The 25,857-nt window shown below is 41.6% G+C and overlaps 1 protein-coding gene across 17 annotated transcripts in view; it reads right to left on the reverse strand.

Moving 5' to 3' along the window:
- The window catches only part of Hivep2 (HIVEP zinc finger 2), a 192,543-nt gene that overhangs the window by 64,351 nt on the left and 102,335 nt on the right, over positions 1-25,857 (reverse strand). For all 17 annotated transcript variants that reach the window (XM_076552722.1, XM_015995585.3, XM_076552719.1 and 14 more), the window contains one exon: positions 13,477-13,579. The gene's annotated coding sequence lies outside the window, so the exon portion shown is untranslated. The remainder of the gene's footprint in view (positions 1-13,476; positions 13,580-25,857) is intronic.

The raw sequence follows: 25,857 nt of genomic DNA on the forward strand, positions 1-25,857 counted from the left end.
GGCTTCCAGACTGCTAGGCAAGCACTCTATTCACTGAGCTGCATTCCTGGAATTATTTTAAATCTTCTAGGTCACTGGGAATAGTATAAGTGAGAACCTTGGCATATGCATCTTCTTATGTTCAGAAACATAAAAAGCACCCCCCCACACACACACACACAAAAAAAAAAACCTAAAAGAGTCATTCTGCTTAAAATTCAAAGCTTCAAACAATGAAAAGTAAACAAGCTTGTCAAACTGACCCACATAAAATACACTAACAGGATATTTCAAATTCTTTATTTGATGAAGATTTAATTACTGTTCAAAACAATAAAAAAGGAGCCAGAAAATTATTCACAACAAATCTACAACTTGAACAAATAAGAAGAAATCCTTTGCAACTTCATGGTCTTTATAAAGATTTCATTGCTGATTAAATTAAGAATGCCGGGGAGCCTTCTCTTCACCAGAACTCCTACACTTCATGCCCAACAAATCCTGGCAGCTAGGACGTTCTCCTCAGCTACAAATTCTTAAGACTCAAAGTAAGATTGGCTTACAATCCTTTCTCCTCTTCCAACACTGTCAGAAAACCAGCTCCATCCGGGTCTTTCCCCTTGCGGCATGATCACTCAGCTCCAGGCAGACGAACTCCGGGAGGCAACACATCGGTCCCGCGTTGCCCCTCTGGGCAGCTACCACTGCTTTCTAGCTAGATAGTAAACCACAGCTGATCCTCGAGTGGGAATGTGTCCCAAGAGTAAGGATGGAGATGGAGGGAGGCTGTGGCTGGAGTCTGGTAAAGTTCTGACAGGCAAAAATGAGGACTTAGCTAAGCCGCTTTCATCTCTGTTCCGTCTCTCTTCCGGGAAGGTTCCTGGCTGCCATGTACTCCGTCACCTTCACCGCTCCTATGAGTGCCCCTCTCGGACTTACTAAAGTGGGTGTCCAGTGGGGTGAACACTAGCAATAAAGGCCAACAGCATCAAAGGACATCGCAGGCTTCCAAAGGCATCATTTCATGTCTAGCCATCATCCTTTGAACTTGAGGACAAATCTTGGACCAAGCCTTTTAACAACTTAACGAACACAGTGGATATTGTGAACAGAATTGTCTCTTTTGCGTTTTAACGACAGGGGTGGGGGAACTAACTCAAAATAATCTGGATTAACTTTTGGTAAAAGGAGTATTGACTTCCTTGTCTCAAACATAGAAGGAATTTTAGAGGTTTTGAAAATATACAATGAAACCCAGTGTGTGTGTGTGCACATCGCGTGCGTGCGTGCGTGCGTGCGTGCGTGCGTGCGTGTGTGTGTGTGTGTGTGTGTGTGTGTTGCTATATTATGTGAAGGCTTCCTATGTGTGCCAATGCACAGCCCGAGGATGACTTCAGGTATACTGTTCTATCACTCTCTCTACCTTATTCCTTTGAGACAGGGTCTCCTCACTGAACATGGATTTAGGCTAGCAGCTAGCCAGCTCTATCAATCCTCCTGCCTCTGCTTCTCTCACAGTGCTGGGGTTACATACCCAGGCTGGGGTTTCAAATTGAGATGCTCAGGTATGCTGAGCAAGTGTTCCTACCCACTGAGCCGCCTTCCTAACCCTGAAATCCAGTTTTACACACACACACACACACACACACACACACACACACACACACACACACAAATACAAATACATAAACCTATATGTATTCACTCACACACATAAGCAAAAGGCTGAGTGATGAGGAGTCAAGGTCCTTGACAGGGTCTTCAAGCTACTGTACAGAGCAGAGCAGCAGCCTCGGCTTCCTAGCAGTTCAATGACCTTGCTGGTTCATGGCTGCTCCCTCTCTAGCCCAGTGAGCTTACTGGGCTGCCAAGATACTGACACTCAACGCTCCTCAAAAAACATGGTTATTAAGGCTTTGAAAAATGTTAGAAAATAAAACAGAGAAGTCCTATAGATCCTTATATTATTTTATATCAATAAATACATAATTCTAAGTGTATATAATTATGATGGCCATTATTGAAATTATACAGACACTTCCCTTAGACATCTTTTAAAAAGGCCTCAGTAATAATATTATCATTAGTTAAAAAAAAACACTTGAAAATGAGATCTGCAGAAAATGTTAACTAATTGTGTCTGTTCTGAAGGATAACTCAAAGTGCCAAGCTTTAAATGAATTAATTTTTTTCATTTTAAATTTTTCACCAGATTTCCAAAACCTGTGCATGTAAAATATACCATTGAGTAAAGCATAAATAATAATTATCGTTATAAAATATTTATTAAAATATATAAAGATATAATATTTATTAGGATTATTTTAACTATTATATAGTTGAATAATAACTATTATAATTCTAATAAATATTTAAAACAAAGTAGTGAACTTCATATTCACACATACATATATATATACACACAACATATTAAGTGTGTGTGCATGTGTGTTTGTAGTTTTGTTTTATTTTGTTTAGAGTGAGACAAGGTCTCACTGTTTATCCTTGACTTGCCTGGAAATTGCTATGCAGTCCAGGCTGACCTTGAACTCACAGAGATACACCTATCTCTGTCTCCCAAGTACTAGGATTAAAAGAATATGCTAGCATGCTTGGCTCAGATGCACAAGTACATACATATATATTTAATTTTTTTTCATTGCTGTGCATGTGTGTGCACCCACATGTACATGTGTGAGGGTGTGTAAGTGTGCGTGTGAGTGTGCCTGTGCGTGCAAACTCGAGCATGTGCCTAAGGATGCCCAAAGAGAGCAGAGCATTTCTGAAGCTCTAGTGACAGGCACTTGTGCGTTGCCATGTCAGTGCCGAGTCTGAACTCGGGTCCCCTGGAAGAGCAGGAAGTACTCTTGACTGCCTAGCCATCTCTCCAGCCCCTTTCAGATGTATTTTAAGTTTCCCTTTGCATATTGGTTCACTTCTGAATTCCAAGGGGAAGCCGGAAAGGATGGAGCTTGCGTCCTCCATGCTGCACGTGGTAGGATGCCTCTTGAAAACAACTGCTGTCTCAAAAAAAAAAAAAAAAAAACGCAAGTTTGGTTTTATATATTTGGCTTAGAAATGTCTTTTCAACATCCGGATTTGGCTTCTTGAACATGTCATTTATTTTTTAAATTCTTGGCTTAGAAGATTCCCTCTCCCTCATGACATATATGTTCAAGGAACTTTAGGAATCGAACGCTGGCATAAAGACTTTGTGTAGCTGCATTTGCAGTAAACCTCAGAGAAAAGCTGTTAAGTAACCAAAGCACTCAAAGCCTGGTGTCTGTCACCTGAAAAAGGTTCAGCTCACCACGTGCTGCGTCATCCCAGCACCTGGTTCATGAAGGCAGGACCATATGGAGTTCAGGGCCATCCTTGGCTACACAGTGAGCTCAAGGCTACCCAAAGCTACAGGCGACCCTCCCTGTCTCCACAGAAACCCCAAACAAACCAACCAACAAGTTAATGAAACGCACTTACGGTTCTAGGTAGCCCATAATGCTCTATCATCGACACGCAAATGCTCAAAGAGAACTTTATAGTTGGTCGGTAATGTCTTACATGTTTCAAGATCAGACCGAAATCAGATCTTTCCGTGTCCACCCATCCATTTTTATATGTTGTTTGGGTACCCTGTGAACACAGTTACACCAGGATGTCTGGCAAAATGGAAAACAAAAATAACTGACGAATCCCTATCATGAATGAACGAGAGATCTAGATGTGCCTATCAGACTAGTTCCCCTCTTTGCTCCAAAGTCATAAATATAAGATGCAAGAAGATACGGAGTTTTTAAACGATAATGCAGGTATAAATGTAGAAATAATTACATTTTAGAGAAATAATATCAAAATTAAATTTTTTTCTTTCTAGAATTCAAAATCCACATTAGCATTTCACCATAGTTAAAAAGGAAAGCCTTCCAAATCGGTATCGGGGTGTTCTTAAAATATTAATATGCTTCAAAATTAATAATTTAATTCAAATATTTTAGTCACTGTAAAAACTCACTATAAAACTCTAAGTTTATTGGTGGCATAATGGAAATTATTGCCACTTGTGCTTATATCATAAAACACATTTTTATTGGCTTTGGAAACAAAAGAATTAAAGATTAAGAGTCCCATAGCAAAGGCCCCCCAGCCTCTTGGTTAAATCTGAATCTCTGTTCATTTGGAACAGAGGTGAACTGGCCAGCACGTTACACTTCAAACATTCACAAATCTGTGCTACAAACAAGTGAACAGGAGGAAATGAGTGCGCACCTTGTCTTCCCCTGTAACATAAACAAGCTAAAATAAAAATGATAAATCCTGCAAGACACAAACCTGTCATTCACAGAAAAAAAAATAGAAAATGATGAAAGTGAGACAAGGAGCAGATAATTTTAAAAAAGGAAAATAAACTCTGGGAGTCTGGATTTAAGTCTCTGACTCACAAGCGTCCTCAGCTCTGAGCTCAGCCACTGGTTATAGCATCTTACTGGTGCTTCCAGAGGCGGGGAAATCCTCCAAAGACCATCTGTGGGCACACAGACCAGCAGGCTGGCCCCATCTGCCGCAGGGGTTTAGCTAAGGCCTCAGAGGGAAGGAAGCGAGCACCTGTGAGGCACCTTGTCCACTGTGCTCACAAGGAAGGAGCGTCAAAAGGCTGCAAGAGTGAAAGCTGGTGCACATGGATTTCTCCAGAAGCCTATCCATTTCCCACTGCTGTTCTTCTGAAACCCAGATGGAGCTCTCTTCCAGGCTCAACCTAATGTGGGGTCCAAGAAAGCAGGATGCAAATCACAGGGGAAATAAGTATCTAATATTCACCTTATAAATGTACTTTCACACAAACTCTCTTCCTAGAATTTTGGGAAGCCTGCTTATTACATTGGCTGATTTCCCACAATACACTTTGTTTAAAATTTTGCAAGCCTTTGCCCAACTCGGTTACATTTCTTAGTCATCAGCCTGGATAAAAAAAAGGAACTCAGAAAATGTTTGGTGATTAAAGGATAAATCAGTGAGTGGACACGTGATTATAGACATGTTCATATTCTCTGTGCACTTGTAGGGTTAAAGTGCACGTGCCTTCCCCTCCATTCTGCCTTTCCTTTACAGTACCCTTTCTATTTCTTCAGAATTGAAGGTTATATCAATACAACTGAATACATCCATACAATTTTAATAATATAGGTAATGGCATAAAAATTGTTTTGTTGTGCCAGTTGCTTGAAATAATTGCTTTAAAAACATACAGACAGGAAAACCCAAACAAGACATAAATTCCATCCCTTCGACTTAGTGCTTGAATTCTGCACCACTACCTGCTCCTTCTCCAGGCTATGACACAATGTGCCCTTGTATACGACTGTGTGGTTTGTCTACTTGTCAGCCTGTAAGTATCCTGGAGAACAGGAAAAGAACTAGTAGGTGTGTGAGTGCGCATGTGTGTGCAAACACGTCTGTGTGTGTCCTCCCACACCCACTTCCCTAGATTGTTCTCGGTAGAAATCTCCCTCTACACGGGCCAAGGGCCAAGGAGAGCCCGAGGACTTCCCTGACCTAAGCCAAGGGTGTACAGTGCACTAGGCACCGTCAGCAGGGTGCCCGGGGGACCACGTGGGAAAGAGGAACTGAGGAGGATGTCAGGAGGGGGTGGGGAGCTGGTAGCAGGAAGTCCAACACTTGTGCAGTATTTTGAAATCTGCAAAGACTTCGTAGGACAAACACATTCTCAAGCGATGCCGCTAAGACCAGCCAGAACACAAAGATCTACCCGGGTTTATATAAACTTTACCCAACAAGGAGAAACCACTGAGAAAAAGCTCAGCCCTTCTGCGCACTTAGGTGCTTAATTACATCTTCAAGATAAGACCTCTGACCATAACCCCTCTGACCACCCATAAAACAGGGCACTCAGCTCAGGATGTCACTCTCAGCAGGAGCTCTTTTCTCTAGCAGGCTCCCCCTCCCCCAGCTTTCTCACGCTTTCCTGTCTTTTTTTTTTTTTTTTTTTTTTTTTTCAGCTACATTTCTGACAGCTAGGTATGGTCTACAAATACAGCATCCCCCAGAAGTCTCACGCTCAAGGCTTGGTCCCCAGCTGATGGATCCAATTATCAAGAAGTGATTGGCTCATGAGGGCATTGCTCTAACAAATGGACCCATCCATTAAGGAATTCGTAACATAACCACATTTGGGAGGTAGGAGCCAAGAGGCCTGGTTAGAACTGAGGGCTGGGCTTTGAAAGGAGGTATCTTGTCCCTGGCCTCTGCTTCCTGGTCACCATGAGGTAAACAGCTTTGCTCCAGTGTGGTCTAACAGTAATATAGCCAAGGGGCCATGGACTGAATGAAGCCTCTGTAACTATAAGCCCAAAATAGATCTTTTTTCCTTTTTAATGGCTTCTTCGAAATACTTGGGACAAACATGAACACTAACACACATAACTAAAATACTTCAGAGTACTGGATCTGAATTTCAAGGCCAAGTTGAGCATCTGATTCTCCACACACTTCCCACCTTTCTGGTCCAGAAGTAACATTATTTCCATGACCCTTTGCTCAACTCCTACTATTACACTTATTACAGAAGTCTGCTCTGGATTTGCATTAACGGAGTACGTACGTGAAATCCCCAAATAATATTCAGCTATTTTGAGAAGAATGATTCTCATTTTCCCCAATACATATTTCAACACCCAGTCAATGCATGGAATTTAGCTGACATTCCATAATTCTATATTCTATTTGGGCTGATTCTCTAAAGGCATTGAATTGAATTGTTATAGCCAGTCACAAAAGTCGTGCGGAACAGATAATTTACTTACTGTGATCTCTTAAGTTTGTCTCCTTATTTGTGTTGCTACATCTGAGCTCAGAGCTCTATAACTTCTCACAGAGAATTAGAAGCCTCCCAGCTTATTTACCTCCAGTTCCTCTGATTTTTTTCTCTACAATGCTGTCATTGAATAAGCTTCAATTAGCACACACACACACACACACACACACACACACACACACACACACACCAAAATAAGCCAGTTGTGTGTCCCCTTAGCTCAAAAGTGTGACCACTTTATTGAAGAAGTACAATTCTTCCCACTTGATAAGACATCCCCTTTCTTTAAAGCCATTCTTAGGAAATCCTATCTGACCCTGAGCCCAACCCCAGGACACCCACGAAAGCAAGGATGTGGTTTCTTTCTTCTTGTATCCACAAAACATTCTCTTTAGACATTCCAGTGGACAAGGCTACAAACTTCCTTATATTCAAGTCAGATAAAGACTACCCCTATCTCTGTTTTCAGGTTTATTCAAAAACCAACGTGCAGGCTTACTGGTCACTGAATTCCTCTCTGCTTCTAGAACACTAAACTGCATATGGCAGAACAGCCTCAAATAAATGTTCACTGAATTTAACCAAATGAAAGCTTCTCTCAAGTAGCCAAAAAGCTCAAGTTCTATGAAAAAAAAAAGGGGATGAACGCTCAAGCCAGCAGTGTTGGCGGTTGTGATGATTGGTGTTCTCAAAATTTCCACTTAAGGATGATGACAGAATCAAGCTAGGCTGCAGTCAATGAATAATTTATTTGTGCACAAATCACTCCGTTAATGGAAATCTTTCATGGCTTAAGATCTAAGATACACTTGGTGCCCTATACTTACTACACTTTCGCTTTAATCATTACTACACAAAGTCATAACAAAGGTAATGGCAATTACAGGATCACAGGATGCTCATAAACTGATTTAATCCAGAATATCTCTGCTGAGATTGAAACACTCCTCTACAGATGAAAACAGCAGTGAATTATACCAAACCAGTCAACTCAAGGCTACTATCAAATTTAAAAACCTAAGCTTTTCTGATTGTTAGATACATCACCAACTGAAAGAATAATTTCATCCATGTCGCTGGTATATAGTATATATTTTTCTTTATCTTGGTGCTTAATACCCCCTCCCCATTTCCCTGAACCAGACTGTCAAGTGAAACACATCATAGGAAGAGAGAAGTGTTTGCTTGTGAATCACCTATGGCTGCAGGGGCCAAACTATTCCTGTGCTGTGCTACTTCAGCAAGTCATGACATGGCAGGGGTCATGCTCCTCTAAAGGAAAAGTTAGCTCTTTTCCTGTCTATTTTATTCTGGGAGGCTGAAAGAGACACTCTGGCTGATGGCAGTGCTGACAAGCACATGTGTTCTCAAGGAGATGAATTCATGGGGAATTTTGGCAAGTTTAGGGATGAAAAAACCTGAGCCCCTCCTAAACTCTTGGGACTATTTAATGAGCTGAATTAGCAGCAAGAAGAGAAAAAAGACTCAATTTTCCCAGTAGATTCTTGTTTTTAACTATGAACCTTCCTGAAAAATGAAAAGAATAAAACACATGGCATTTTGTCTGGTATTATCTCAAATACATAAAATCAAGTGGATCAAATGCCACCCAAACTGGCGTCTCTCTTTACTCTCCTTTTTATGTGAAAAGTCCTATTTAACTCCAGGTTCAAAGCCCTCCGGCTCCCCACCTCCAGAGCATAAGCACGAACATGTGCACTTTGATGAACATGTGTACAGAGAGAGAGAGAGAGAGAGAGACTGACCCCATCCAATCAGGAATCCCTCACTGCTTCCTATAAACTTTCCTTCCAATCATCTGTGGCCTGTTAGTCCTTTACCTTGCCATGCTATCCCGACTGACTCAGGTCCCCAGCAACTGCTCCACCTCCACATCCCACAGTCAGGAGATCACAAGGTCCTCCAGGTACAACTGGTACATTTTCAGTGAAGGTTTTGTCTGCTATTCAGTTTAAGAAGTTACAGGAAATGCTGTAACTGCCCCCCCCCCCCCCGCCAGGAGCCTGAATTCAAGAACTCATTCTAAATCCGTGTGAGAACATTGTTTGCAGATGATAAGCTTCTCACACTGGGGAGAGTCACCGGGTAAACTTAACAGCGCCTTTGTTAGCTCACACCTGTCCGGGTCTGGAAAATGCACCTTTGTGTGCCATGCTGGTGTTCGATCTTCTGGGATGGCTGGAGAATCCCTAAAATGGGATTCTCATAGTTTCAATATGGCTTCTCTTTCCTTATATGAATCATATTAAACAGAATGTAGTGACCATATCCACAAAGCTCCAATATTTAGAAATGCCAGTCAAGTATGACCTCACAGTGATCGTGACATGTCATCTGACATTGGATAAATCAACACTGAATTCCGTCTGTGATTCACTAGGGATGTGACTTAGACTAAGTCATGAGCTGTGGCACCACCACTCCAGAAGTAGCCTTCATTTCCTTGTATGCAAAATAAAGTATATATAATTTCTGTATCATAGCTGTTTTCTCACATGAGATAACACAGGTGAACAATGTTTGTTCATGATAAACTACTACACTTGAAGGCTAATACACACAGAAACAGGGCACATGGTAACTCAGTTTCACAATGTAGGGGTGGTAGGGAAAAAAACTAATGAGAAGTTTCCCACACAGACATCATATAGTACAAACCAAAGAAAAGAAAAAGAATTATCTGTACAAAAGAGAATATTATTAAATAAGAGAGCAGCCTTCCACGAGCATGTTGAATAGCTATAGGACAGACATGGGATGAAATGTATGTTGCTCATATGACTGGTTTAATGAATGCTAACTGACTAAATAGATGGTTAAGTTATTGATCTCATGAATGAATGAAATATGTAGCCAAGTGAAATGCTTGAAAAATTCAAGGAAATACTCTTTGAGAAATGAAACCACATAGCTCATAAAACCAAGTAGTAACTCATGGGCTCCAAACGGATCTATTATAATGGTGAAACAAAGTGAGGTCACTGGAAGTCATGTACAGATGCTCTTAAAAGCCTAATGTCTAGTTTCATACCAATTTGTCAATACTCAAGCATGTATGATACCCTCTTCAGTTATAATAAAACCAAAGGGACTTAAGAGGAAACAAGATCCATGCATGTGAAAATGTACAAAACTGTCCCTCTACAAAGGAAACAGTTCATTGGCTATACCTTGACAACTTACTGGGTTTACTGTGAATTGTCTGTGAAGGCAGGGGAAACTACAGGTTTGATGTACAGCATGTGAGCAGTTGAAATGTGTCCAAATACAAGCCAAGTGTTCACTTTTATTTTCTGAATTTGTAGAAATAAGAAGGAGAATAAAAAAACATATATGGGCATATCAGAAGAGCAAGGAGCTGTGGAAGGTTGAACAATGGGTCTGAGGAAATCACAAAATAAAGCAATTTCTATAGAAATCAGAATTAGTCATTTTGTACTTCTGAATGTTAAGACTTCAACAATTTCTGATTCTAAACATTAATAACTGTAGTAGCTATGTAATTCTGGGCAAGCAAACTACTACTCTGAAAACCAATGTTCCCAAATAGGTATGGGACTTTTAATTCTTACTTTTAAATGATTGTGAACCTACAACTAGGATCTTGAATCATACAGTTAGCTCAATAAAGGTTAAAACACTTTCTCTTCTCTCCAATGAAAAGGCACCATTTTATCAAATTCCTAAATAAATCCACCTGTTCAATGAAAGACACATACAACTGAGAATGTAGATCAGAATGCATGGTTATGGTCCTAGAATCCAGCTAGACATCTAATGTTAAGACTGGTCAAAAGCATTACCAACTTGAAGGAAAACAGTAATGTATAAAAACTAGCATTATTATAAGATAAAAATAATTCGTATTTCTTATCCTTGACAAGAAGTACCATAAAAAGAAAATTCTAATGGCTATAGACATTCTTTCTTTGCAAGCTCTTCCTATGTGCCGCTAATTGGTGGTGGGGGAGATTTTAGAGGACATGGCCAAGTTTACCAATAAAGTTTGTGAGAAGTCATTGACCATATTGTCTGTGCATATTATGAGAAAAGCTTAAGAGTTCCATAGGAAACCCTTCCTAAAAATGTATCTGGTCAAATGGAGAAAACATGCCATCTCTGTGAGTTAGGTCCACGCTGGTAGGCTAAAGAACCAAGAGGACAATATGTAGTTCCTATAAGGTTTAAGCATTTGCTGTTCAACTGTTAGCACTAACCACCATCTTCGTGACCACTAATAGTCACTGGCTCCTACTACCCATTGACCGTATGTTTTATTTTCAGAGAATGTTATAGAATAAGTAGCATACTTATTTAACACAAAATAATCAGTATTTTCAAGGTGCCAATGCCAAAGAAGGCCACAGCACAAATAGCAAAGCCATGTCCACTTTCAGTCTCTTCTACATAGCTGACATTACACACCACAAGTTGAAATTGAATGTTAGTTAGCACTGTGGTCCACACATAATGGGAAGAAGTATAAGAGCCAAGCCTGTGAGTAATATTGAAGTTGATGGTTTGAGGTACTAATTTTCATCTTCTGACACAGAGATTAACTACTAAATGCAATGAAGTTTTGCTTTTGAAACTTTTTACACATCTCTCTTCCTGATGGGATTTTCACATGACATCTTTATATCCCTTTAATTATCCAAAACTGTCTCCGAATGGCACTATGTGTGCATAACAATGAGAATTTCTGGTCACAAATGAGTACTGAATCATGAACCTTAAGAGGAAGGATGAAATAGATTTTCTGCAGGTTGTAGATTCGATATTTCTCCTCTCCTGGATGTCCAAAGGCTGCACAAATGAAGCCAGACCTAAGGCTGAGGCTTCAAGGCCAATTACCACAGATAAGGGAGCTGTTGGTATCCACAGTCCATACAATATTATCAGTGAGATACAACCTAACCAAAGGTGCCTTTAGGTGCTCCCAGCTAAACAAACATTAGCCATTGGTTTTGCTTGAAACTGCCTCCCTAAATAATAGACAGTTTCTTCTCTGATTCATTAACACTCATTGGATTTTTAAGTAGTTTCAGTTTATTCGAAGACAAATTAAACAACAAGGCACACAATTATAGCATCATAAAAAATATGTAAGACTTCAGTCATTCAAATCTTGTGACCTCAGTTAGGAAAATAGTTTCCCCAAAAATTCTCTGTTACTATACAAAGGGTTAATTAAAGCATGAGTTTGCCTGAGCTAAAAAAAAAAATTACCAAGCCCTAAAATCAGAATCATTTAGACTTTCTGATGCCAAAAATCTGTTTGAGAGAGCAGGCTTTACTACACTGACATTTTAAGAGTAGCCAAAGTCCTGTTCCCACTAAATTCTGGCAGTCCCTGGCGATCTGGGAACAGCCTAAACTCCTCCTGGTTCTCAATCTTCTATCTCAGGAGCCTCCAATGGTATCCAGCACAACACGAAGTTCAACTGAGTAAGTCTTTACTTAAATGTCTCTGCATATCACACACAAACTAAAATTTCCATAGCATAAGAATAGTTTAATATGTCAAGATGTGGGATTTCTTTAAAAGTTCATTGTATCTTAGATTTAAATTCAATAGGATGCAGTTACATACAAACACACACACACACACACACACAAACACACACACACACACACACACACGCAAACACACGCACACACACACACACATCTCACCCAAAGTAAAATATGATATTCTCATATTCATCCAAGATTACAAGAAAATTATCAATAAAATTGCAAATTAAAGGGGTTTGGTAGAACTTGGAGTTAGCATGTGCAAGGGTCCTGGGTTCAATCCTCTGCATGTAATGTAATAGAATGATATAAAACAGAATTGTTGATAAAAAGGAACAATTTCAAATAGTGACATTCTATATTGTTCAAGCAAAATCGGATGGCACAGACAACAGAGATGACTCAGTGGATAAGAGCGCTTGCTCAGTAAGCATGTGCGTCCACGTTCAGATCATAGTACCCGGGTAAGAAGCCAGGCGTAGCCTTGTGTGTGCTTATAACTCTAGTGTTATAGAGGAAGAGCATGGAAGGCATCAGGAGCTTGCTGGCTGCTAGTCCAGTCAGTGAGAGGCCCTCTCTCACATGAATAAGGCAGTCATAGAGCAGGGTATCCGACATCCTCACCTGGGCTTTGTGTACACAGGCTTGCGTACCTGCATACACATGCACACACACCCCACACACATCATACACACACACACCCTCTACACACACGCACATGCACATATGCACCCTCCACATACTACACATCACACACACACCACATACACCCACACCCACACATGCACACATGCACTCTCCACACACACATCATACACACACATACACACACACACCGTACACCCATACACATGCATACACACACACACACACACACACACACACACACACACACACACACACACACACCATGTACCATACACACACATACAGAGACATACACACAATTTTAAGCTTGAAACAATTTTTAAAACTGCAGGACAGTTCATAAACACATTCATTGAGCCCCAAAGTCTATCACTGGTTTTGAGGACTTCAAATTATTCCTGTCAAAATCTCACTTAACGCCTACTTAATATCACACTTTGGTGACTGAAGTCAAACCACAGAAAGTGTGTACATTCACTTACCTATTGGCTGGCTGTTGAGGGCCTGTTCCAATCAAATCAATTCACTTAATCTTTCCAGTAGATCTGATTATCATTGTCTTTTGACGAAACTCACAGACTTCACCTAATGAAAACACCAACAGAAGAGCACTTAACTCGGAGCTTGATGCTATCTGCAAATTAGTGATACAAAACTCAAATGCAGATTAGAGCTACGTCTTTTTTGTCACCGTGCTACAAAATAACAGAAGTATTTGGCAACTGGTTTTAAAACTGGGGCAAACTAGACGTTTAAGCACAGAGAGATTAAAGTCATAGGGTGAGGTGAAAGAGTTGGTTCCCAATCCCAATTGGCACATGGGAATAACTGACCACATAATGCAGGGACATTAAAAAAAAATCACACGCAGACAAGCATGGGAATAGCTGTTCTGGAATAACCCCCATTGATTACTATAACTGGCTGACACAACAGAGTTGTAGGCTGCATTTCACAAAAGCCATTAAATCTTGGCTACAGCCAATTTCTGCTAAGGAATAGCCACTAACACCTAGACTGACGATTTATATGTAACAGTGACCGAGCCGTCTTGAAAGGAGCTCAGCAACACGGATTTCCAGATCCTTCTGAGCATGCCGTCTTTTTCCCCCAGCAACTGTCCGCAGCAGTGAAGCCCCACTGCCAGTTTATTATAAATATTATCAGCACCCTGCACTCATTTCGTCAGCGCTACACCCATCCTGAGGTCCAGAAATCAAATTACTGTCTCAGTGATGGGAGAAGTTCCAAGAGAGAGCGAGCAATAGCTCACCTGGTGAGAGACTAAAATAAACACTAGAGGACGGAGCAGAAGAGCGGGTGACAGAAGATAGCACAGCTTCAAGCAAATCCTGACTCAGGTCGCACCGGGGTAGACTCAGTATTTTTCAAACGAGCCAGTATTTCAAAGTCACAGGACGTAAACACAACCACATCCTAGTCAAAGTTCAAGCCCATATTCCAAAGCCATAGATACATGGTTTTTATTGCCCTCGCTGGAATTACGAGACAGCCACTTCCCCAGTCTTATTACACATACTAATGAAATTAATCAGTGTTTAGAAGAAAACAGTTTGAAATAGATTTGCTACCCACTCCTAGTTTTAGAAGATCATCACTCAAAAAAAAAAAAAAACCCTGCTAATAATGGGTAACATAAATAACAATAGCCACATCCAAGTAGAGCCTATAGCAAACAAGGGAATATTATGAACTTTCAAGAAAACCTATGCCTACATTCTGGTCTGACTGCTGTTCACAGAGTGGTATTCAGGAAGCTCACTTGGGCATACACTCAAGAGACTTCTTCATTAGCAAAGATAAACAGTCCTTATTATCTTTCCAGAGTTCCTGCCATTAGCGTGACAAGACAAATGTCATCTGCTTTGGTTATTAACTTATCCATCCATTTATTTCTGTGGTGTTGGGAATATAACTCAGGGCCTTACACCTGAAAACTACGAGCTCTACCATTGCCCTGCACCACACCCCCAGCTCATGCTGTGTGTGTGTGTTTGTGTGTGTGTGTGTGTGTGTGTGTGTGTGTGTGTGTGTGTATGTCTCCATATCTGTGTGTGTGTGCCAGTGTATTGTGGGTCAGCATCTGTGTGTGTGTGTATGTGTATTAATTTTGCTGAATCAACAAATAAATCATCATTCAATGGACTGCAAGACGACACTATACAAACATATGGTGTCTTTGAACACCTAAAGATGAGAAAATATTTCTTTCCTTTTTTTGTTACGCAAGCATTTCAAAGACTCTCAAGTAACAATGGTACCTAGGTTCATGATACAAATTGTGAATATAAGCCAGGATGGGTGTGTGTAGAAGCTAGTGTATGTTTCTTTCAGTGGGTCACTTTCCAGACCAGATGAGGGCTCATCTCCTCATGAGTCGAACACACTTCAAGATTCCTTCTTACTACACTATTGCTTTCCATTTTGTGGGGCTATGTGTGGCATATGCCTGTGTGTTTATGTGGGGGTGCATGCATACACAGATGGAAGCCAAATGGTATCACTGTCTTCTTCTCTGGGTCTCCACTGTATTTTTTGAGACAGGGACTCTTGGTACCCCTGGAACTCACCCACTGGCTAGACTGGCTGGTTAGCCAGCCCCCCAAGATCCACCTGTTTCTCCTTCCTGGCACTAGGAATGCAGATGTGTACAGCCACACCTGGCTTTGAGTGTAGGTATAGGTGTTTGGGAATCTTAAGTCAGGTCCTCAGGTTTATGCACCAAGTACTTGACCCACTGAGCCATCTCCCTGGCCCTCAAGCTCAAAAGTTCTTTAAAAATTTTTATTTGTACAAGGTGAAACTGATCAGTACAAGCATTGAAATCCAACATCTCTTTCCAATCTTGCTCACTTCTTACATAGAATATGGTTTCCTTAAATCATATAATTTTCGCCTCCTAAGAAGTCTTAAATTTCTAAGTACAACCAGTTATTAGGCCCATCAGTTATTAGGTTCATATGCTAAAAGCCTTTTCACCTACACAGCTACAAGCATCTTTTCGACAGCGGTTGTTGGGGATGATCAGTGCATTCAAATGACTTAAGGACATGTTCAATGCCCGCAGAGTGCTTAAAAGTGGTCCAAGAGCGGTAAGGAAAATCCACTGTTCACCCATGAGTGACTTGATTACATGACTGCCAGCGATTAGCACACAAGATACAATTAGGTTGTCTGTAAGCCTAGGTGGGCAAACCACAAGCCTTTTTTTTTTTTTTATGGTCATTTCCTTAAAAATAAACAGTGACACATGGAATTATAGGAGATCCCTACAATTCTGTGCTACAAAGCAAAGAAATACAGAAACACTTTTACAACCAGCTAAGAGGCTGGGTCTACACTGCCTCCCCTCTACCTTCTGTTATTGCCTCCCACACCACACTTGGCACTAGCGCGGAGGGAGGCACTGCTCAGTCCCTGGCACTGTGGCCCTATCAGAAAATTAAAGTTCATCTGAACTTGGCATTTTAAGGTCGAGCCAGTAGAACAGTCTGTCGTGAGCTACCATTCAACCATGCTTGTCACCAATTGGACTATTTCAATTTACATGTCATCAATCACACAAACTGACAATGCTCTGCTCTCGTGGCTGGGGCTCGATGGATGGCCTTCCCTGCTCCTACACAGGAATCAAGCTCTGCAAGCTCATAGGATACTCCCTGGGGCAGGGTAGTGCTAGTCTGCTGCAACGCTCCTCGAAGTAGCTCACAGCAGCTGGAGTAAGCTCGAGTCAACCTGTCCTTACACACCTGTGATCGTGTTGAGCAATCTTCCATTGATCTCCTTTCACTGACAATGAAGCTGAAGCTCAAAAGGTCAGAACTGCCCGGGGTCTGCAACTAGAAACGGATTTCTTGGCTTCTTTTATACTAATGTCCCTTTTCGAATTGATGCAGCTCACCTCCTAGAGGGTACCAATCCTTAACCTTAGAAAAAGTTGACTCGCTGTTGGTTGTTTTTGGTCTTTGCTCTTTGATTCTTCTGGGGACCTTCCACTCAGCTCCCAAATAAATCACACATGGAGGCTTATTCTTATTTATAAATATCCGGCCTTAGCTTGGCTTGTTGCTAGCCAGCTTTCCTTGACTTTAAATTATCCCATCTACCTTTTGCCTCTGGGATTTTTCCTTTTCTTACATATGTATATCTTACTTTCACTCTTACTCCATGGCTGACTGGGTGGCTGGCCCCTAGCATCCTCATTTCTTTGTTCTCTTGCTCTTTTTTTTCTTCTTCAAAGATTTCTCCTTCTATTTATTCTCTCTGTCTGAAAGCCCCGCCTATCCTTTCTCCTGCCTTGCTATTATTGGCTGTTTAGCTCTTTATTAGACCATCAGGTGTTTTAGACAGGCAAAATAACACAGCTTTACAGAGTTAAACAAATCAATATATATATATATATATATATATATATATATATATATATATATATATATATATATATATATATATAAAAGAATGTAACATGTCTTTGCATCATTAAACAAATGTTCCAGAGCATAAACAAAAGTAATGCATCTTAAAATAATATTCTCCAACACTGACTGAGTACTAACTCTGTTAAAACTGTTTCTTGGTTTAGGATACAAACGAAAGGTGAATAGAAATGAGTACAAAGAGAGAACAGACACCAAACACTGCAAACTTCACTACTATCACCACCTCCTAATAGCTTGGTTAAGTGCAGCCACCTTGCTTAGTTATTCATATTAGTTTCTTTAGAAATATATAACAAAACTGTAAATATCTGAACCAGAAAGACAGTCCTAGTCTGCAACCAAACATACCATCTACTATTTGCACCAATACGAGTCTATATTACGTAGATGTCCTTGTACTGCATGTATATTCTTGTTTTTTTTACTTGCTGTAAGCAATGCTTTATTTTCATGTATTCAGCTCATCTTTACCAACCACATATTATTTCACATAGTTTGCTGAAGTCCCTTCTTTCATTATTCCCCCATGTGGAAAGACTTCACATACTTTTATCTATATCATCAGAAATACTATTTTCCTTAAAATATTATCAGAAACAATATTATTAAGCCAAAAAGTAGGAATATTTTATAAACTTATATTTAACCCATATCAAATGATTCAAATTTCTTATAAAGCAACCAACAACAAATAAGCATTCTACATTCAGCAAATGTCCTAACTTTGTACTTCACACTCTTTTAAAAAGGTTTATTCAATACAAATTGTACCTCAGTTTCTTCTTTTTTTATTATTTTAATGGTGATAGTAATTCTTTTCCTGTTTAATATAATTTTACTGTCTTTTACCTTTAATGAATAATTTACCTAATGATATAATTTGACCATGTTTAGGTTCTGGCTTTACTTTACATTTAAATGGTCTTTGATGTGGTGTGTGTGTGTGTGTGTGTGTGTGTGTGTGTGTTAACTTTTCTATAAAACTTTATTTTGAAATGCTTAATAATTTAAAATAGCAAGCATGTATTTGGATCTACAGCATGAGGTACACATTCAAATTTTTTTGTTTGTTTGTTTGTTTTTGTTTTTTCGAGACAGGGTTTCTCTGCATAGCTTTGCGCCTTTCCTGGAGCTCACTTGGTAGCCCAGGCTGGCCTCGAACTCACAGAGATTCGCCTGGCTCTGCCTCCCGAGTGCTGGGATTAAAGGCGTGCGCCGCCGCCGCCGCCACCACCACCCGGCTCACATTCAAATTTTTAACAAATTCCAAATTATCCACAATTCTATTTATTAAATTACATTCCTCACACATTTTTCAACAGATGTCTTAGAAAACTTTGAAGATGAAGTTTTAAATATGCATTTACGTATATGGGGTGTATGTGTGTAGATATGTACATATGTGTGCAGGTACCAACGGAGGCCAGAAGTGGGCGCCAAATATCCTGGAGATGTAGTTACAGGCAGTTGTGAGCCAGCTGCTGTGGGTGCTGGGAACCAAACTCTGGCCCTCTCAACAGCAGCCAGGGTCATGTCCTCAGATCCTGATTGCTGAATTATTTTGGATGTTTATGTTGTTGCCTATGGAATCAATTTCTCACTTCTCTTTTTATTATCTCAACCTATATATTGAAGATGGAACTTTGGTTCAAATTGTAATACTATGTGGCTGGCACTGAACTACACAATTCCATGTTGTTGTATGAACACGGCATGCACATGTTAGGCTGCTACTGTGACTTGTGTTTGTGGTGTGTCCGCGTCTGTAGAAGGACAACCTTCTGCTCTTCGTTATTTTTTCCTAGCATTCTTCAATACACATGTGTGCTTACAACATTCTCAGCTGCTTTGTTCCAGGTTACATAGCCTTCAACCCCTGTGTTTTCTGCCCTTCATTTCAATCACAGTGAAAAACTTCCACTTGGATTGTGGTTAAAAATTACATTTATCATAAATGCAATGTTTAGGTGTGATAAATGGAAATGTCCTTTTTGGACTTTAATTTTCCAAGTTAACCAAGCACACTGTATTATAAATTATCTCTCTGTGTGACACTCTGACTTTCACATTCCATAAATGTTCATATTCTGTTAGTCTCCTCTCTTTTCCCGTTCCTATTTTAGTTGCTAAAAATACATCATTCCTATCCAGCAACTAATTGTGTTAATTCCTTTGAAGTCTCCCAGAATAATATCCTCTGCATGTGGTCAAACAATGATTAAGTGGAAGGTAAGTATTTTAACTCCTAACTTAAATAAACCAGCTTAGTTTTCTTGAGAAAACTGAGACCGAACTATCCATAAACACTACCACTGCCACAAAGTAGCTCCATCAGCCATTTAATTTCCCTATCCCAAGAACCCTGGAGCTCATTTACAACAAAAATGAGTGGCTCGGGCAGCCTAGTGCCAAGTACCTTCCTCTCTCTTCACTCTCAAATGTCTCTCGCTTCTTCTGTCATCTAGGCTTGGATTCAAAGACAGGGAAAAACACAGTGTAAGTGACTTGGAGACATAATAAAATAAGCAGGCCTGGTGACACAGGCCTGAAATCTCAGCACTCACAAGGGAGGCAGGGAGACCAATCTGAGCTACATAAGATGCTCTTATAATAAAATATTTTCAACTTATTTTTTTGTACTGAAAACAGTCTACATTTTGTCGTGCATGCTAATTACAACCATATGCCATCATCCTTGACTTAATGGATGCTAAATAGGTACTAGAAAGCAATCTTACATTTCAGATACCTAGACTCTGTGTTTCTAGGCAAAAGAAGGTCAACACACACACACAAAAAAAAAATAAAAATAAAAGGAGGCAAGCAATTCAATCAACTGTGGGAGAGTAGGTACCTAAAAACCAAAGCTGGTTCTGTATTTACATTATGAGCCAGACCATGTGTCCAGTTTTGTGAAAGTACAAGCGATGTTTCTCTGTTTTACTGAAGAAAGAAGAAACGCATAGAGAAAGTGGCAGATATTTCATCTAAACTGTGTTTCCTAAAAGACTGCAAGATGTCTACAAATTTTCTTCCCTGGAGTTCAAAATAGCAAGCTGAGTGGGAGTGAGCAGTTCAAGACAGAAAGAAAGAGGAGGAGAGGAGGAGAGGAGGGAGGGAGAGAGAGAGGAAAGAACAAGTAGAAGGAGGAGGAGCTAAGGAAAGCAAACTATACTGTCTGCTCCTTGGTGTGAGGCATCTACAAGGGGTCATCTGAAGAGATGTGTATGGTTTGCGTGAAATGATAGTTTGAGCCAGAATACAAATGCAGTTCATATGACTTCGCATAGAATCTCTTGGTCATATATAATGTATGTGTATCTGTGTGTGTGTGTGTGTGAAAGAGAGAGAGAGAGAGAGAGAGAGAGAGAGAGAGAGAGAGAGAGAGAGAGAGAGAGAGAGAAAGAGAGAGAGAAAGATGGAGGGAGGGAAGGAGGAAGAAAGGGAGGAAGGGAGGGAGGGAAGGAGGGAGGGAGGGAGGGAAGAGGGAGAGAGAGAGGGAGGGAGGAGAGGAGAGAGAATGCACAAAGGTTGACTCTGGGTGTCTTCTTCAATAGCTCTCCCTTATTTTCGGGGACAGTATATCTCTGAACTTGGAGCTTGCTACTTTGCTAGACTGACTGGTCCCTTAGCCCCAGAGATCCTCCCATCTCTGCCTCACCCAGTCTTTTAAGTGGGTGCTGGGGATTGAAACTCACCCTCCTGCTGTCAAGGCACGTGTTTTACAGACGGAAGGATCTCATCAGTCCTAAGTGGGACCAGTTAGACTTAAAGACTAAAAACAGCATCATAGTCACAGGAAAGGCAAGCAGTTCTCTGCTACAGCCAGATACCTTTCTAGATCACAAAAGAACTTCTGCAAAAAAGGAAAAGCTGAAGATGCTGTGGTCTTGACAGTGCTTTTAAAAACTTCAAGAGACACCTAGTCCACAGGGGAGTTTGCTAAATTACAATGTTGATTCTAGATCCTGTAGGTCTGAGATAAAAACCCAAACATGGGTGATGTCCTAATATGAGGGCTGCAGATTAAGCATCAAGATTTTAATTAATAGCCAGCCAATTACAAATGCTTGCTAAGTGTCTGACTCTCCACCCATCACTGCAGGAAGTGATAAAGTCTATGACATGTGACCTGAACAACAACAACAACAACAAAGACACCTCTCAGGCATGCCCAGTGAGGAGAGGGAATGAACACACTGTTTCTTAAGAGTAGGTGATCGATGCTAAAAATGCGTGCTGAGGATCCCAAGAATAAGAATTGCTGAGAACAGGGAGCGTTCAGTTTAGTCAGTGGCAGCTGCCAATGGCTTCAGGTGTGCTTGGACGTACAGGAACTACGGTGGAACGGGAAGTAGACAGGAATAAAGAAATGAAGGACTCCCAGGGCAAGCAAGAAGGCAGAGTTTAGACAGCTATGGTGCACCTGCTTTGAGGTCATAGGTCTCATCACTGGAGACTTACAGCCACAACTCACTTTTAACCTAGGGAAGGAAGACTGTAGCTCTGGCATTCATTCTCAGGCCTGAGAATTATAACCCTATCCTACAATGCTGAGGATGGGATAGCACGCCTCAGCCCTATGCAAATTTGCTCCACTGGCAGCAGTAACAGTGTTAGGAATGACAGGTTGGGAGCAATCCTGGGAGCACAAAAGTATCATTTTGGTATACATATTTATGCATATGTATGTCTCTGGTTACCATGTCTTTAATAACAGCTTTAACAGCATTAGGCCACAACGTTTTTACTGAACCATAATTAATAATTTTCTGTTAGTGTTTGAATATTACTTTTATTGCAAAAAAAAATCACTGTTCCTTGTACAGTACTTTGGGAAGGCACATACCCACACAACACCCTCGACTACAGCATCGTGCTTCCTTTTTCCTCCCACACTGGCTGACAATAGGAAGAAACATACCCAGAAACAGAATGAAATCGCTAATGAATTATATCTTCTTCTTTTTTTTTTTTTTTCTAACCTCCTCTGAAACATTTTCCTGCTGGCCCACATTATGCTGTACCTATTGCACAAAGTATTCGATAGAAAAGCAAGAGCGAGCTGAAAAGATCTGTATCAAAGTAGGAATTCCATCAAGAGGCTATTGTGAAGAAGGTAACATAGGGTAGCGGGTACGTAACTGCCACCAGCAAGTGCAAGAGAAGCATCTGAAAAGACTTAGTGCAGGTCAGCATTCTTAGGTCAGGTTAACGACCTTACCATCCTACTTCCATTGGTCACTGAACAGAGTCCATCACCGTAATGAAGCCCCGAGAAACGTATTTGGAATGTTCTGTGTACCATGCTTCCTATTCATGTAAACTGGCCTAATGCATTAGCTGAAAGGATTTAAAAAAAAAAAGAAAAAGAAAAAGCGAAGTGGACAATGCCAAGGTTATGACACTAAGCAAACACTCCACATGCAACAGAGTTAGTGCAAGAGGTTTACTGGCAGAGGAGAGAGGGAGAGAGGGAATGAGGAAAAGGCCGTCCTGGAGTGGGGACATGAGAGAGACAGGTGACAGACAGAGACCAGGCAAGAAGAGAGGCAGGAGAAGGGAGAGAGGGGACCGAGACTGGCAGGCACTTTTAAAGGGTGCACCTGTTCACAGCTGATGGTGGAAAGGCACCCGGAGGCGGGAGATGATGTCACTGCTTAGGTGTTGCCGCCGCCGCCACAGCAGGAACTAACCTTAACTATCCCAGGCACCTGCTTTCCCTTCTGAACTCATCTCATGGGCTATCTGTCCTCCCACAAGAGAGATCCGAATTTAGGAAACACCTGATGGCAGCATTCTGCCATTCAAAACCTTGAGGCTTGACCATTACAAGATACCTGTTATCATAAGACTCCTACTAGGTAGAGCCCTGGAACTCAGCTTCCTCCAGTGAATTACTGCTCTCCATCCATAGTCCCATCCAAGACCTGCCAGACATACAAGCACTCACTAACAATGAGAAAACATCACCAGCATAAGAACTCTAAATTAAGTCTAACCTACGCACAGTTTCAGAACACAACCTGGACACCCTGGTGAAACACCAATGCCTGCCTCCCGCAAATCTTCTCAGCTTCCTAACTCGGAACCCTTCCTGGTACCCTCCCCTATCTGAATCACGGGGCCAAGTCAACTACATCTATTTTATTTCTCTAAACCCACAACAGCAAAAGAGTTCCAAAAACAAAAACAAAACACATAGTGAGATTTTGTGAGAAAAAAAAATGAAGAGGAAAACAAAAGCAAACATGAACTCTTGGGACTTAATCAACTTCCACATAAAGAAAGTGAATAACTATAGGTCAAGAGACAGACTTAGAGCCGGGCACAGCACTGGCACACGTCTTTAATCCCAGCACTTGGGAGGCAGAGCCAGGTGGATCTCTGTGAGTTCGAGGTCAGCCTGGTCTACAGAGCAAGATCCAGGACAAGCACCAAAACTACACAGAGAAACCCTGTCTCGAAAAACCAAAAAGAGAGAGAGAGAGAAAGAGACAGACAGACTTGGAGGCGGGGCTTTGCTAGAACAGGATGAAGAAACTCCTCTCAGTGGGAAATGCCACCACTAACTCCAGTGAGATACATAGCAAGCGGTTCTTATGATAATAAATCAGGGCAAGACAGATTGCTTTTGGTTTTCTGAGGCAATTTCTGTTTGACCTGAGTTGGCCCTTCTGAACACAGACCCTCGGGGGTAAGTCTCCCTCACGAGACAATGATGAGGTGTGCACAGCTTGGGGCTAGTTAGGAAACACAGAACCATTTCCTACTCCTTGGTGGCCGCCACTGTAATCCTCTGTGTTCACATGTCTACCTGCTTTTAGAACTGCCGAGGGGGAATCACCAGAGGTCAGAAAGTTCTACCTGCCACAGGACAGCTTCTAACTCCAAGCTCGGAACTGCGGTTCAAACGGAATCCAGCTGAGAAAGACTTTCCCTGCCAGAAGTCATGTCTTCGGGAATCCTGCTGCCAGGCCTAGACTACTTGAAGGTCAGTGCAGCCCCCAGAGGAAGCAGTTCAACTAGCTGGATTGGTTCTCCCGGCGGGAGCCAGGCCTAGAAAACCCTTCAGACTAACAATGGACCTGGCAGAGAGCTGTTGTCTTCCCCCACACAGAGGGGTGGGCCCTCCTCCCCAGTGACAGGCAGGCTGCAAACCTGTCCCTGGCAGAAACCCGAAGGAAGCACAGCTAAGCAGGGCAGTCAGGGACAGCCACTTGTGGCTGAATCAAAGGCAGGCTCTCTCAGCCTCAGGACTGAGACTGTGGAAATGTATATTGCAGACAGGACATCCCTCCTGGCACTCCGTGTGAGTGAAGGCCAGGCTGCAGCAACAACAACCTGGCCAGAGGACAGCCAGCACTACACATCAAAGCCAGAGGCGCTGGGAGGCTGGCCGGCGGCCAAAGACACTGGGAGCTGCTGGGGAGAGCACCCCTCCAGGGACAATAGGAAAGGGACCTGGTAGAATCTTGGAGTTCGAAGCCCTGGGGAGGTCTATCTCAGAGTTCCCGCCCTCTCCTGTCAGAGCTGTGATTCAATCTCTTTGAAGAAATAAAAAAGGAAAAGAATATGCATGCTCCAACTTTTCTGTCTGAAAGACAGACACCACAATGCAAAGCTGAATGCACTCTGGTCCCCATAGCCTGCAGCCAAAAATCCCAAACAATAGAGCTAAATGAGATATGGCATCCCCTCCACATACCCCACCCCCACCCCCGCCCACACACACACACTTCATTTTAAGAGGGCTTTAAGTGAAGGGAGGAGTTATCTCAAACATTTAAATGCAAACATCATGGCTGCATTGTTACACCCTCTCAGATATTTCCCACCAATTCTGTTTAATTAGAGTCACATCGAATGTTAATTATAACCTGACAGCTCTGTGATTTGGCAGAGCACGGCAAACAGTGCCCTTTGAGGTAACAAGGATTTAAGGTAGGGCTCCACACTCTGCCTCACAAGCATGACGCAGCTCCTGACTTCTGAGAAGGTTCTACTGGAGAGAATTAGCCACTTATTCAAGAGAAACAGAATCAGCTTTGAACACGATCTTAGGCTTACATGTTCTTAGAGAAAGCAAACTAGAGACAGAAACAGGGGCCCCTGCCCTGCAGGAGGGTTGTGAAACCAGCTCAGTCTGGGTGGGCAAAGGGCTGAAAAGCACCCACTAGGGGATCTGCATTCTGATCTGAGGCACTGCACACATATAAGAGCAGACACCTGGCACGGGGAGCCCTTCCGGTCGGCCAGTTTTGCCTCATCATTAACCTCCAGGTTCAAGGAGAGAGACCCTGACTCAAAAAATGGAGAGTGAATGAGGAAAACACCCGATGCTGACCTCTAGCTTCTGTATGTGTGCATGCATGCACACACACATGCACACACCCCCTACAC

The sequence above is a fragment of the Peromyscus maniculatus genome, chromosome 16 (genome assembly GCF_049852395.1).
Source record: "Peromyscus maniculatus bairdii isolate BWxNUB_F1_BW_parent chromosome 16, HU_Pman_BW_mat_3.1, whole genome shotgun sequence".
Taxonomy (NCBI): Eukaryota; Metazoa; Chordata; class Mammalia; order Rodentia; family Cricetidae; genus Peromyscus; species Peromyscus maniculatus.